The following is a 13,113-nucleotide window of genomic DNA, read 5'->3' on the forward strand; positions in this document are numbered from 1 at the left end:
CCGCTGTCGGGGGAGGCCACGCCCAGTGGAATCCCAGTGCCGTCGTTGTCGAGAGATACCACACCCGGTGGAGTCTCAGTGCCGTCGTCGTTGTCAGGGGATGCCACACCCAGTGAAATCCCACTATCACCTGCAGCGTTCATGGTCGAAATAGAGTCTCTAGCCGCGGGGTATTCACCATCACCTCCAGTATACCTAGTAGAGGGAAAAGACAAGACGGGAACCTCTAAGCCCGGGGGCACTGAGCCAAGGGAAGACAGCGACCCAGATTTCCTCAACCCTTGGGTAGTTGTCGGGGGAAAACGACGGACACGGGAAGAGAAAAGAGCAGGCAAGACAGGCTGGGCCATACCACAAAGGCCCATCAGAAAACTGCACCCTTCCGCAGAAGGAGCGAACAGAGCGGTCAGGTCGGCAAACAACAGCCCGAGAAAGAGTGAACCAGCATTGAGGAGATGGCACTCCCTAGAGTTTGAGAAACCTACCGCACGGCAACCTATGACTCACGAGGAGAAGAAGCAGAATCCGGGAAAAAGCCCAGAAGCAAGGACGGAGAAGACGAGTCACGAGGGACCACAGCAGCGGAGCCCAGGAAAAAGTCCGGAAGCAGGAAGCAGCTGGGGACCAAAGCAAAGAAGTCCAGAGAAGACCTGGGGCCCGAAGGAGCAAAGAAGCCCGGAAGCATACCGAAGACTCTTCCAGGAAAAGTACCGGTACCTGACGGACGGAAATGAAATCAAGCCAGTCCCCGGGAAGCTCGAAAGCCTCAGAAGAAGAATTGTGTCCTTAGTAACTTTCGACGAAAAACAGAAGGGGCTCACCGGATTGAGCAAAGAGAAGTTGATAAGCCTGTTGGTTGAAACAAACATCCCAGCAACTTATACAGTGCGTAGAAGTTACGCAATGTGGGATGTTCTGCTACCCACAGAAGAAGACGCCATCAAAACTTCGAAAAGCGACACAGTATGGAAGGGGATCCGGTGTAAGCCAGAATACCTGGAGAAACGACGAACAACGGTGACCATTCTGGGAGTCCCATGGTGTTTTGAAGAGGAACAGGTCGGAGCCATCTTGTCACAATATGGGGACGTGGAGGCAGTGACTGCAGCGCGTGGCCCCAAAAATATAATGACTGGAGACTACAAGCTCAAGATGAGGGTCAACAGAGCTGGCTTCGACGCAATCCCCGCCCAACTGACATGGGAGAAATGGACAATGTCCATAATCGTCGAGGGCAGAAGACCACACTGTTGGAGCTGCAGGATGCCGGGCCACATGGCGAAGTTCTGTCCGAAGAGGGATCCAGTGCCCCCGCCGACAGCGGTGCCCCCGGTGAAAGTGACAGAGAAAGCAGTCACACCAACAGCGGAGACATCAAACAGCTGGAGTACTGTAGCCAAGAAGGGAAAGCAAAAGACAGTGGCCCCGGAAAAGCCAAAAGACCAGAAGCAAAAGGAAGAAAAGTCGGGAGTGAAACGAAAGCTGGCCCCCGAATCAGAAGAGGAAGAAGAAGAAAAGAAGACAGAAAATAGAAGCCTGGCAGCCACAAACAAGAAGGTTAAGGAAGACCAGGAAGACGACGACGAAGAAGACCAAGAAAACCCTGCCCAACCGTCAGACCCCATGGATGAGCAGAATACCCCTCCCCCTACCACTACTACTCCTACTACCAACGAGGAGACCTCTGAAGCCCAAACTTCCGAGGACATAGAAGCCGGGTCCTCAGAAGACATGGAAGCAGAAGAGAACAAAGAGACGATCAGCACCACCACCACCCCGGTAGCCCCGATCCGGACTGAACGGACACGGAAGCGGCCTTTCTTACCCGGGGAGAGGATATGCGAGGTGGATGTGAGCCAGGGACCGGTGGACCTCAGCGCAGGCCAGAAGAAACAGGTGAGAAAGCTGGAAAAGCTCACCGAGGTGGATGGGAAGGAAGTGGAGAGGCCAACCAACTTCAGTGAAGCACCGATGCTCATCACGTTCCTGAGAAAGGAAAAGGGGGCCAGAGTAAAAGCACTATGGAGGATGGTTGCCGAAGCCAAACTGGCTTTTCCGGGGCTGAAGATTGTGGACGAAGAACACCCGTCCTTAATGCAAATAGCAGTCAAATGCGAAGGGAGGGTCCCCATTTATGTTCACCCATCCCTTTATAGAGCCCTGAAAATAACCTTTCCCTTAGACGTGGGGGGACTGGTCCGAGGAGGTCAGTTCACAACAGAGTTGCTAACTGGCAGCATCGGTCAGTCTTTCGGCGTTCTAACACCCGAGGACTTTAGACCCGTTTTTGAGGGATACTTCTAGTTAGGGAAATTATGGCAAACTTGAACCTAGCTAGTTTAAATGCGAGGGGCATGAGATCTCGAAGCAAGGCTGCTCGCGTGCTGAGGGATCTCATAGCCCTGGAGGTAGATATAGCTACAATTCAGGAGACCCACTTTGTTGGGCCCGGGGATTGCAGTGTGCTGGTGAACGACTTTGACGTTTATTCAGCATACGGCAATTCCATTAGCCGTGGGGTTTCTGTGTTAGTGAGTCGCACCCTAGGTGCGGCGGTTACTGTAGTTCACGCGTGCGCTCATGGAAGGCTGGTCGTGGTCGATGTTGCCGTTAAAAGCAGTAAGTTCCGGATTTTGGCAGTTTACGCGCCCAATATCGCTGGGGAGAGGGTTTCCTTTTTTCGGCAGGTGGAGGTGTTCCTTTCGGCGGGTCCGGAGCGAGTAGTTTTAATGGGGGACTGGAATGCCATCCTGGACCCCAAGATAGATAAGGTCGGGGGGAATAGAGGGTCGGATCGGTGTGAAAGCAGCCTGTCTGACCTGATGGTCTCGTGCGATCTTGTCGACAGGTTCCGTCTGGATCACCCAGGGAGGGAGATGTGGACGTGGCAAAGTAGCGTGGCCGCCTGTCCAAGTACCTACTTGGACAGGATGTTAATTAGAAGAGGCGACATAGATTTCTTATCATGTCCCACGTTCCACTGGTTAGGTCATTCGGACCATAAATTAGTAATGGCCCGTTTGAGATTAGGTAATAGGCCTAGGTTGGCTGGCTACTGGAAGTTGAACGCCTCCTTGTTGGAGATGAACGACTTTCGGGAACAGCTGACAACACTAATTCAGCGGGAGTTAGTGGGGGCGGTTACCGGGAGTAGCTGGTGGGTTAGACTTAAGGCTACCATTAGGCTCTTTTGTGTCCAATACAGCCAACGCCTCGCGTTAACTAGGGCACGGACCAAAAGGCAGCTAGAAGATAGATTGACCCGGGCGGTGGCTGGTGGGGATCCCCTAGAGATAAACATAGCTAAGGGGGACCTTCAGCGCTTGGCTAGCGAGCGTTACGAAGGGCAAGTAGTTAGGGCTAGGTTAAAAAGAGTCTCTAACGAAGCCGTGAACGTTGACGCTGTTGAGCGTAAGGCTGCCTTAAGACGTGGTTCGGACGGGTACATTCGGAAGGTGAAAAACCTGGAAGGACATACCCTCGTATCGACTCGAGAGATTTGCAATGGGTTTCGTCAACATTTGAAGGAACGCTTTACCCAACTACCCAGACTCCGCGGCCAGGAGTTTGGAAGCTATTTAGCCGGCTCGCCCCGCCTTACTGCGGACCGAGCAGCTAGCTGTGATGGGGTGGTTACAGAGCATGAAGTCATTACTGCGTTGAAGCAGGTTGGCCAGAACAGATCTCCGGGGCTCAGTGGTCTGCCCTACGAATTGTATTTGAGGCTGTCGCCCATGTTTGTTCCTCTTCTGACGGGTGTGTTTAACCACTGGTTTTCCCAGGGATCTATCCCAGGGCAGGTAACCAAAGGAGTGGTCACACTACTGAAGAAGAAAGAGCGGCATGGTGGGGAGGACTTAGATGATTACAGGCCCATCACTCTGCTAAACACAGAGTTGAAGATTTTGGCCCGCGTTCTTGCAAACCGACTGCAGGTTGTCATCGGTGATTTGGTCGAACCGGATCAGACTTGTTCTGTGAAGGGGAGAACGATTAAAGACAACTTGCACTTGGTGCGCACGATCATAGAGGGGTTAGAAGACGACACAGGAGCCGCGCTGATCAATTTAGATCAGTCCAAAGCTTTCGATAGGGTCGACCATGGTTTCTTGGAGTCTGTTTTGGAGACCGCCGGTTTTGGTCCGGACTTCCGCAAGTGGATTTCCGTTTTGTATCGTGACCCCACGGTAGCGGTACAAGTAAATGGTAGGTTGTCGGAGTCCTTTGGGGTCTCTCGGTCGGTGCGCCAGGGGTGTCCGCTGTCGCCTCTGCTTTATGTCCTGGCGTTGGAGCCCTTCCTTCGCAAGTTAAGGGACGAGACGACGAGACCAGTCCTGCGTGGGATAGCTCTACCTGGCGGCAAGTTTGCCAGGGTTTCCGCGTACGCCGATGACGTCACCGTTTATGTAGGGCGAAGGATCGATATTAAAGCGGTGATAGAGGCGGTCGATGAGTATGAAAGTGTTACAGGGGCCATAGTCAACCGCAGCAAGTCCGTTGGCCTGCGGTTGGGCACTTGGACCAGGGTAAACTCGCTTCCAGGTGAGTTCGGCTGGACAGATGGCCCGGTAAAGATTCTTGGAATCTGGTTCGGGCCTGGGCTCCAGCTGGACAAAAATTGGTCGGAGGTACAGACAAAGGTCGAATCGTCAGTGGGGACTTGGATTCGCAGGGGTTTGTCCCTGAAGGGTCGTGCGGAGGCGTGCCAAACTTACGTCTTTCCGTTGATCCTTTACCACTTGTCAGTACTTCCTCTGCCTGCGGACCGCTGTAAGGCTTTGGAGCGACTCCTTTTCAGACTCCTCTGGAAAGGGGGAAAGCCGTATGTCCGTAGACGGGTCTGTACACAGAAACTCAGCGATGGAGGCTTGGGAATGCCTGACTTGTTAAGTCATAAGCACGCCGAAAGATTGGCGTTCCTAAGTCGGACACTGCTTGAGGAATTGCACTGGGTACCAGTTGTGGAGCACGCTTTCCCACAGCTCATACCCTCCCCTGCCGCCGAAGGTCGCAGAAGACCAGCGGGGGAACGGCGGTTCCTCTCCGAATGCCGAGCCGCCCTTAGGGCATTGCCGGGGTCCAGTGACCTTGCACGGCCTAGGAGGAGACTGTATCGGGATTTAGTAGTGGGGACCGCAAAAGATCCGCTGGTTGAGCGGCTGCACATGTCGAGGGAGGAGGTCCTCTCTCAGTGGAATTGGGCGCCAGCCAGTAGCTTTTTAAATAATTCAGAGTTTTCAATCACATGGAGGCTAGTCCGGAATGCGCTGCCACTTTTCGGCGTACTTGCTGGAGACTGCAGAGAGGATGAATACGTTCCTTTCTGCCCCCGCTGCGAGGAAGACGAAGATGAAACGAGGGAGCATGCCTTTTTTCTTTGCAGCGGAGTTCGGAGGCTCTGGGAGTACGTCGGAAGGGTAACGGCTCGCATCGACCCCGAGCGGTTGGTGCCACTTGATTTGGCGTACGTCGTCGACAACATGGATCCGCCGTTTACTGGGGAGAGACGATTGGTGTTTCTAGCGATCCTAGCAGTAGCTAGATTAGTAACGTGGATTTCACGTCTTGAGATTGTCTATGAGGAGCAGTCTGTTTCGGATCGGGATCTGGTTGGTCGCTTTAAACATCAACTTAAAGTAAAGATCAGATGCGATTGGAAAAGATTGCACCGCATAGACTTTGATAGGAGATGGGTGCACAACACTAGTTTGTGCATCCGACGAGGCGCTAGGTTTAAGTTTGTTTTCCCACCCTAGTGGTATCCGTCAGGCGGTGCTAAGGTTCTACGGAACCCAGCCCCAAACAAAGTAACAGAGTAGGGATAGTTAGGTCCTAACCACCACGAGTGGAAAATTCTTTATTAAGATACTAGACTAGGGCAAGTATGAAAGTTGATCCCGTCCCTGAATTTATTTTTATCGGCAATAGGAGAGCTTCCAAAAGATGCCCAGTCCACCCTTTGTTTTGTCCCCGGTCTGTTGCCCCTATACGTACATTTATCTTGGAAGACGCCGTCCAGTCCTTATGTTACCCATCCCTATCTAATTTATTTTCAAATATCGTCCCTAGGTCCCCCACTCCCCACTAGGGAACGACCTGCTTGCTTTCGACCTTCGGGACCGAAAGACAGTAGGCGCTCCATATTTAGAAATAGGTTGGGGGGATCCATTACTAACCCGACCCCATAGGCATTTTGTTAATTTGTTTTTTCTTTTCTTTTTGGGTGTATCTTAGTTTGCCCCCCTCCCCATCATCTCATCCCTCATTTTTAGAAAAAATTTTATTTCCAAAACATCTTTTCTTTTTGTTTGTACATATGATTTTGTTTTGTTGAATAAAAACATTTATTTCTTTCAGTTAAAAACGCCAAAGCCATACGCTGGGGAGATTTTAAGTAGATAAACTCCATGGTAAGAATGATAATATAAAAAATAGTGTCTTAGCATAGGGATTTTAATAAAGTCTTCAAAGACCTAGCTTTAGTTTAGAATGACCCTCGACCCCCCTTTCCCCCCTACTGGCTTCATGCCTAAGTGTCTCTGGACCCCAAATGAGGGCCTGGCAGTAGATAATGCCAGGTCCGGGGCAGAACACTAAATAAACGCTTCGGCGGCACGGGGGTTCAAAGATCAAAGTGTAGTATCTGTTCTCTGATACATACACAGCGATAGGCAGTCTTGTTCTGGCGACACATTCTCGTGCCCGGCGAGCTTGTTGGGTAGCGTTCTGTCCGCACCCCCACTTTGTCTGTCTTTCTCTGCTCTCCCCCCTCCCCCACGGGGGGGATCCGAGCTGATAATTTACGACCTTCCCGCGAGGGAGGGTCGGAAACACTTTCTCTCTTCCCTCCACTAACTTCCCACTCCCTCTCTCAGTTCTATCTCCCCTCTTGGCGCCACTTCTTTTTGGCGCCAAAGTCGGCTCCCAATTTGGACGCCGACTCCACGTCACTCATTTTGGTGAATTTATACAGGGAAGAGAGAGCTTTTTTCAAAAATGGACACCCCCAGCCCGGGGACCACCAATACAGATACCCCCAGCCAGGAGGCTACCACAAGAAAAACTGCTCCCCAAGAGGACGGCTCCCCAACAGGGGAAGCAAAAAGCAACGGGGCATACCGCCCGGACACTAAACCAAAGGACGCCCCTCAGAAGGGAGAAAACTCACCAGCAGCTCCCCAAAAAGGGGAGAAAAAACAATGTTGGACAGGGCATCCCGCTCTGACTACAAAAATCAAGAGGCAGTAGCCCCAAAGGACGATAAGAGAGACAGTGCTCCCCAGGAGGGCTACTGCCCCAAAAGGGGAGCAAATCAAGAAAACGAGGGGGCTTACAGCCTAGACCTCCCCAAAACAAAAGGGGCAAAAGCTCCCAAGGACAATAAAGAGGACAATGCTCCCCAGGAGGCCGACTCCCCAAAAAGGGAAGTATTTCCTGGAAGAAGTATAGAGCAGGGAGAGTCGGTCCCAAAGGAAAGCGGAAAGGGAAATGCGCCTCAAAATAGCAACCCTTCCGCCAAGGAACAGCAAAAACAGTCCAACCTCACCAAAGATCCAACACCAACAAGAGGGTCGGCATGGGGGAAGACTGTAGAGAAGCAACTGTCCCCTCAAGAGTATAGAGACTTGTACTTGACCAAGTACAGACAATACATAGAGGGGGCAGAAATTAAACCAGTGCCAGGCGCTTGGGAGGCAATCGAAGACAGAGTGCTCTCCCTCATCATCTCGGATATGCCGGAAAACCGCCTCCTAGGGATGAAAAAGGAAGACATGGCAGGGCTCCTACACAAGCTAAACATCCCGGTATTATACCTGTACCAGAGGAGCTACGCCATGTGGGACATCCTCCTACCCACCAAGGAAGATGCGGAGAGACTCTCCCTACAGGAAATTAAGTATGGGAGAACAAAACTAAAGCCCGAATACCAGGGCAGGACAAGGACCCGGGTGCAGGTATTCAATGTACCTATGCAAATATCAGCAGAAATCCTGGGATCCTTCTTCACACAGTTCGGCGAGGTGGAAAAAATAACCCCAGTGCGGTCGAAAACCGGCATGCACTTGGGCAGCTACACTGTGGCCATGAGGCTAAAGAAAGAAGGCTTCCAGGCGATACCAGCACAGCTGACATTTAAGGAGGCAACTATGACAGTAGTAGTGGAGGGGCGTCGTCCGCACTGCTGGTTCTGCCAAAAACAGGGTCACATGGCCAAGAGCTGCCCTCAAAGGTCAAATCCTACTCAAGTGACACTAAAGGCGATCCCAACCTCTGAGACAGCACCAGTGTCCAAACAGGCTGTCACAACTCCTGCAACCAGAGCACCAACCCCAGCACCGAGGAAACCCAAAACTGTGCAGGAGCCCAAAGGGGAGGAATGGATCACGGTAATGAGGCGGAAACGGAAGCCCACAATCCCATCTGCCACCGTCCCACAACCAACCCAACAACCGAGGCAGCAACAACAACAGCAGCCTCCACAACAGCCGCAGCAACAGCCATGGCAGCAGACACAGCAGCAGCAGCCAAACCAGCCGTTGAACCAGCCGCAGCAACAACATCAGCTGCCGCGGCCAATTCCACAACCAATGCCACGAAAACAGCAGCAACAACAAAAACAGCAGCAGCAGCAACAGCCAGAACAGCAGCAACAAAAACGGCTGCAGCAACCAGAAAAGCAACAGCATCAACCGGAGAAACAACAATTAGAGGAGCAGCAACAACCAACGGTCCCCACACCAATTGAGACGGGGATCAAGCGAAGAAAACACTGCTCCTCTGAGGATGAATCTGCTAGTGAGAGGGAGAGGAACTCAACCTCACCACTCCCCGGTTCATTCAAAAGAATAAAAAAGAAAAGGAAAGGGGAAGAAAAGGCAGCCCCCACTCCCTGTGAGCATACACCACCTCTAACAACAACACAACCCACTTCCACCCCCATACCACATACTGCACCAACACTAGACACCGCACTAACACCAACACCAACATCAGACACCGCACCAACACCAGACACTGCACCAACACCAGACACTGCACCAACACCAACACCAGACACCGCACCAACACCAACACCAGACATCACACCAACACCAGACACCGCACCAACACCAACACCAGACACCACACAGACACTCGTCCCCACACCAATGCAAATTGAGCCGCCATCCCAGAAAGAAAAGAATGAACCCGGGAGGGGGAGAGACCCTTCAGATTCTCCCACTTACGGACTCACTCCAACAGGGACTCTCGCCCTCGAAACGAGAGAGGAACTTTGTTCTGTAGACCCCCTGTCTGTGGCAATGGGCGTACCACACCGGCAGAGAAAAAATTTAAAACCTCTGCTGGACTTCCAACAGATAGGGGGAAAAGACGTTAATGTCCCCTCTAATTTCCCGGACGCCCCACGGCTAACAACTTTCGTCAGGCTTCCTGAGGCCTGCAAAACCAACGTGTGGACAATGCTGGAAGCCGCGGAAGGGGCTGGTCCGGGAATTGAACTGATTAGGAAAAATGACCCTTCCCTTGAGGAACTCGCAAAACAATGCAAGGGAAGGGTCCCAGTGTTGGTCCATCCGTCACTCTATAGGGCCCTTAAATTGACTTACCCTTTGGATGTCGGCGGCATTGTGAGAGAAGGTCAGGACATGAAAAACCTGACCACCTTGAGCATTGCACACAACGTCGGTGTCCTTTCCCCGGCTGACTTCGGAGCTGAGTGTAACACACCTTAAGGTAGGTACCATGGCTTTGAATTTGGCTAATCTGAATGCGAGGGGCTTGAGATCATCGGGCCGGGCGGCTCGCCTCCGGCACGACCTCTTGTCCCTGGGAATGGATGTCGCTGCAATTCAGGAGACGCATTTCGTTTCCTCTGTGGACTGTCAGGTGCTGGCCCGAGACTTTGAGGTTTTCTCAGCATATGGCAGCCCGCGGGGGAAGGGAGTTTCCGTGCTGGTTAAACGTACCCTGTCGGCGACGGTCGACGTTGTCCATAGAGATGCGGTGGGTAGGCTGGTTGTGGCCGATGTTGCCGTAAAAGATTCTGTGTTTCGGGTGATTGCGGTTCATGCGCCCAGCACCGCTCGTGAGAGGGTCTCATTCTTCAGTCAGCTTGACGCGTTTGTAGATTGTCGGAAGCGGGTAGTGCTAATGGGGGATTGGAATTCCATCTTAGACCCCGACATAGATAAGGTAGGAGGCGGAGCTAGAGGATCGGAGAGGTGCGAGTCCAGCCTGGCTGATCTGATGGCTAGATGCGGTCTGGTCGACAGGTTTCGGTTCGAGCATCCAGGGCGGGAGATGTGGACGTGGACCAATAGTGTTTCCTCCTATCCAAATACTTATTTGGACAGGATATTAGTTAGGAGAGGCGAAGTAGACTTCTTATCTTGTCCCACGTTCACTTGGCTAGGCCAGACGGACCATAAATTAGTTATGGCCCGGCTGAAGCTAGGAAATAGGCCTAAGTTAGCGGGGTACTGGAAGTTAAACACCTCCCTTCTGGAGATACAAGACTTCCAAGATCAGTTAAGAGATTTGATTAAAAAGGCACTAGTGGGGGCGGTTACCGGGAGTAAGTGGTGGTTAGGTCTCAAAGCCAAGATCAGAAGCTTCTCCGTCAAGTATGCCCAGCGCCTCGCACTAGATAAGGCCAAGACGAAGAAGAAGCTAGAGCAGAAACTAGCCCAGGCTACGGGGGAGGGTGATAGGGTTAGTCAGGAACTAGCTAAGCAAGACCTTCTACGCGAGACTAGCGAGCGTTACGAAGGCCAAGTAGTTAGAGCTAGGCTTAGAAAGATAGGCAACGAAGCAGTCAATTCTGATGCAGACGTGCGCCGTGAGGTTTCTAGGCGTGGCTCGGACAAATACATTGCAAAAATCAAACATCCGAATGGACGCACCCTGGAATCGACTCGGGAGATCTGCGAGGGGTTTCGAGAACATTTCGAGGAGCGTTTTACGCAGCAGCCCGATCTTCCGGTCCTTGAGTTTAGCGACTATTTGGCCGACTCTCCCCGCCTCGAGGCGGCTAGAGCGGCTGGTTGCGAGGGCCGGGTGACGGAGCAGGAGGTCTTTACTGCGCTGAAGCAGGTCAGCTGTGACAGATCGCCAGGACTTGATGGTCTGCCATACGAACTGTACTTGAGGCTGTCGCCCATGTTTCTGCCTCTTCTGACGGATATGTTCAACCATTGGTTTGCTCAGGGATCCATCCCAGGGCAGGTGACCAAGGGAGTGATCACATTGCTGAAGAAAGGTGACGGGCATGGAGGGGAAGAGTTAGACGACTACAGGCCCATAACTCTGCTAAACACAGAGTTGAAGATTTTGGCCAAGGTCCTGTCGAATCGGCTGCAGGTTGTTATCGACGAGTTGGTTGAACCGGAACAGAACTACGCTGTGAAGGGGAGATCGATTCAGAACAACTTGCACCTGATCCGCATGATCCTAGAGGGGGGAATAGATGACGACACGGAAGCCGCGCTGATAAACTTAGATCAGTCCAAAGCTTTCGATAGGGTCGACCATCGTTTCCTGGCATCTGTCTTAGAGGCCGCCGGTTTTAAACCGGACTTTTGCAAGTGGATCTCCATAATGTATCGACAGCCCATGGCTGTCGTGCAAGTCAACGGAAAGCGCTCGAAACCCTTTGTTATCTCTCGGTCGGTTCGTCAGGGTTGTCCGCTGTCGCCCCTGCTTTATGTCCTGGCTTTGGAGCCTCTTCTCCGCAAGCTGAGACATGGGGAGGCAAATTCGGCGCTGCGCGGAATGGCTCTGCCTGGCGGCTCAGCTGCCAAGGTATCCGCGTTCGCCGATAATGTCACGATCTTCGTGTCGGGCTTCAGAGACATTGAGGTCGTGTCGGAGGCACTCACACAGTACGAAAGAATTACAGGGGCCAAGATAAACCGCAACAAGTCGGTAGGACTGCGGTTGGGCGCATGGAGTGGCAACGCAAACCTCCCTGCACCCTTCAGCTGGACAGATGGCCCGGTCCGGATCCTCGGCGTGTGGTTCGGACCGGGTCTCCAGCTTGACAAGAATTGGTTGGAGGTACGGTCAAAGGTGGAGGCTGCAGTCAATTCGTGGCTTCCTAGGAAACTTTCCTTAAAGGGTAGAGCTGAGGCGTGCGCCACTTACGTCTTTCCTCTCATCCTTTACCGACTGGCCATACTTCCCCTGCCTGCACAACACCTAAAAGCTCTTGTCGAACTCTTGTCCTCGCTCCTTTGGGACAGAGGAAGACACTGGGTGAGCAGACAGGTCTGTATTCAACGTCCGTGTGAGGGAGGCTTGGGAATGCCGGACTTGAAGTGTCATCGAGATGCTGAGAGGCTGGCCTTCCTGAGCCACTATATGCAGGAGGACCAACCGTGGCACCCCGTGGTTACTGCCGCCTTCCCCGACCTCGTTCTCGACCCTTCCATCGAGAGCCGTCGCAGGCCGCGGGGAGAATCTGCCTACATGAAAGAGTGCCGAGCCGCGCTAAAACGACTACCAAGGTCCAGTGACCTTGTGACTGCTACCCGTAGGGAACTCCACAGGGATCTAGTGAAGGGGGCCGCTGACGACCCGCTATGCGCGCGTTTGGGGTGGCAGCAGAGTGAGATCCGCTCCGCGTGGAGCTGGGCGCCAGGTTCGAGTCATCTGAACAATTCGGAGTTCTCTCTGACCTGGCGATTGGCCCGAAATGCACTTCCACTCAACAACGTACAATGCAGTTCTGGGTTTCTGGAGTCGCCTGATTGTCCCCGTTGTGGGACAACGGCTGTGGAAACTACGGATCACGCTTTCTTCGATTGCCGCGAACTCCGCCAGTACTGGTCGTATGTCAGTGGGGTGACGGCTCGCATCGATCCTGAGCATCCTCGCCCAATTACTGTATCCAATGTTGTGGACAACGTGAGGCCGCCGTGGGACCGGGAAAGACAAATGGTCTACGTTACGATTCTGGCCGTGGCGAGAATGGTGATTTGGACGTCGCGTCTGCAAGGTTGCCGGGGGGTGTTGTCTTTTTCTGATCAAGATCTGATCGCGTTCTTTAAACACCAACTACGGGTGAAGATCAGATGTGATAGAAGAAGGCTGCATCGCGCGGCATTTGACAGA

The 13,113-nt window shown here is 52.7% G+C and overlaps 1 protein-coding gene across 5 annotated transcripts in view; it reads left to right on the plus strand.

The window, feature by feature from the left end:
• The window catches only part of LOC145256420 (UDP-glucuronosyltransferase 2B20-like), a 154,172-nt gene that overhangs the window by 57,956 nt on the left and 83,103 nt on the right, over positions 1 to 13,113 (plus strand). The window lies entirely within an intron of this gene.

The sequence above is a fragment of the Euprymna scolopes genome, chromosome 32, assembly GCF_053919585.1.
Source record: "Euprymna scolopes isolate OS-2025 chromosome 32, ASM5391958v1, whole genome shotgun sequence".
Lineage (NCBI taxonomy): Eukaryota > Metazoa > Mollusca > Cephalopoda > Sepiida > Sepiolidae > Euprymna > Euprymna scolopes.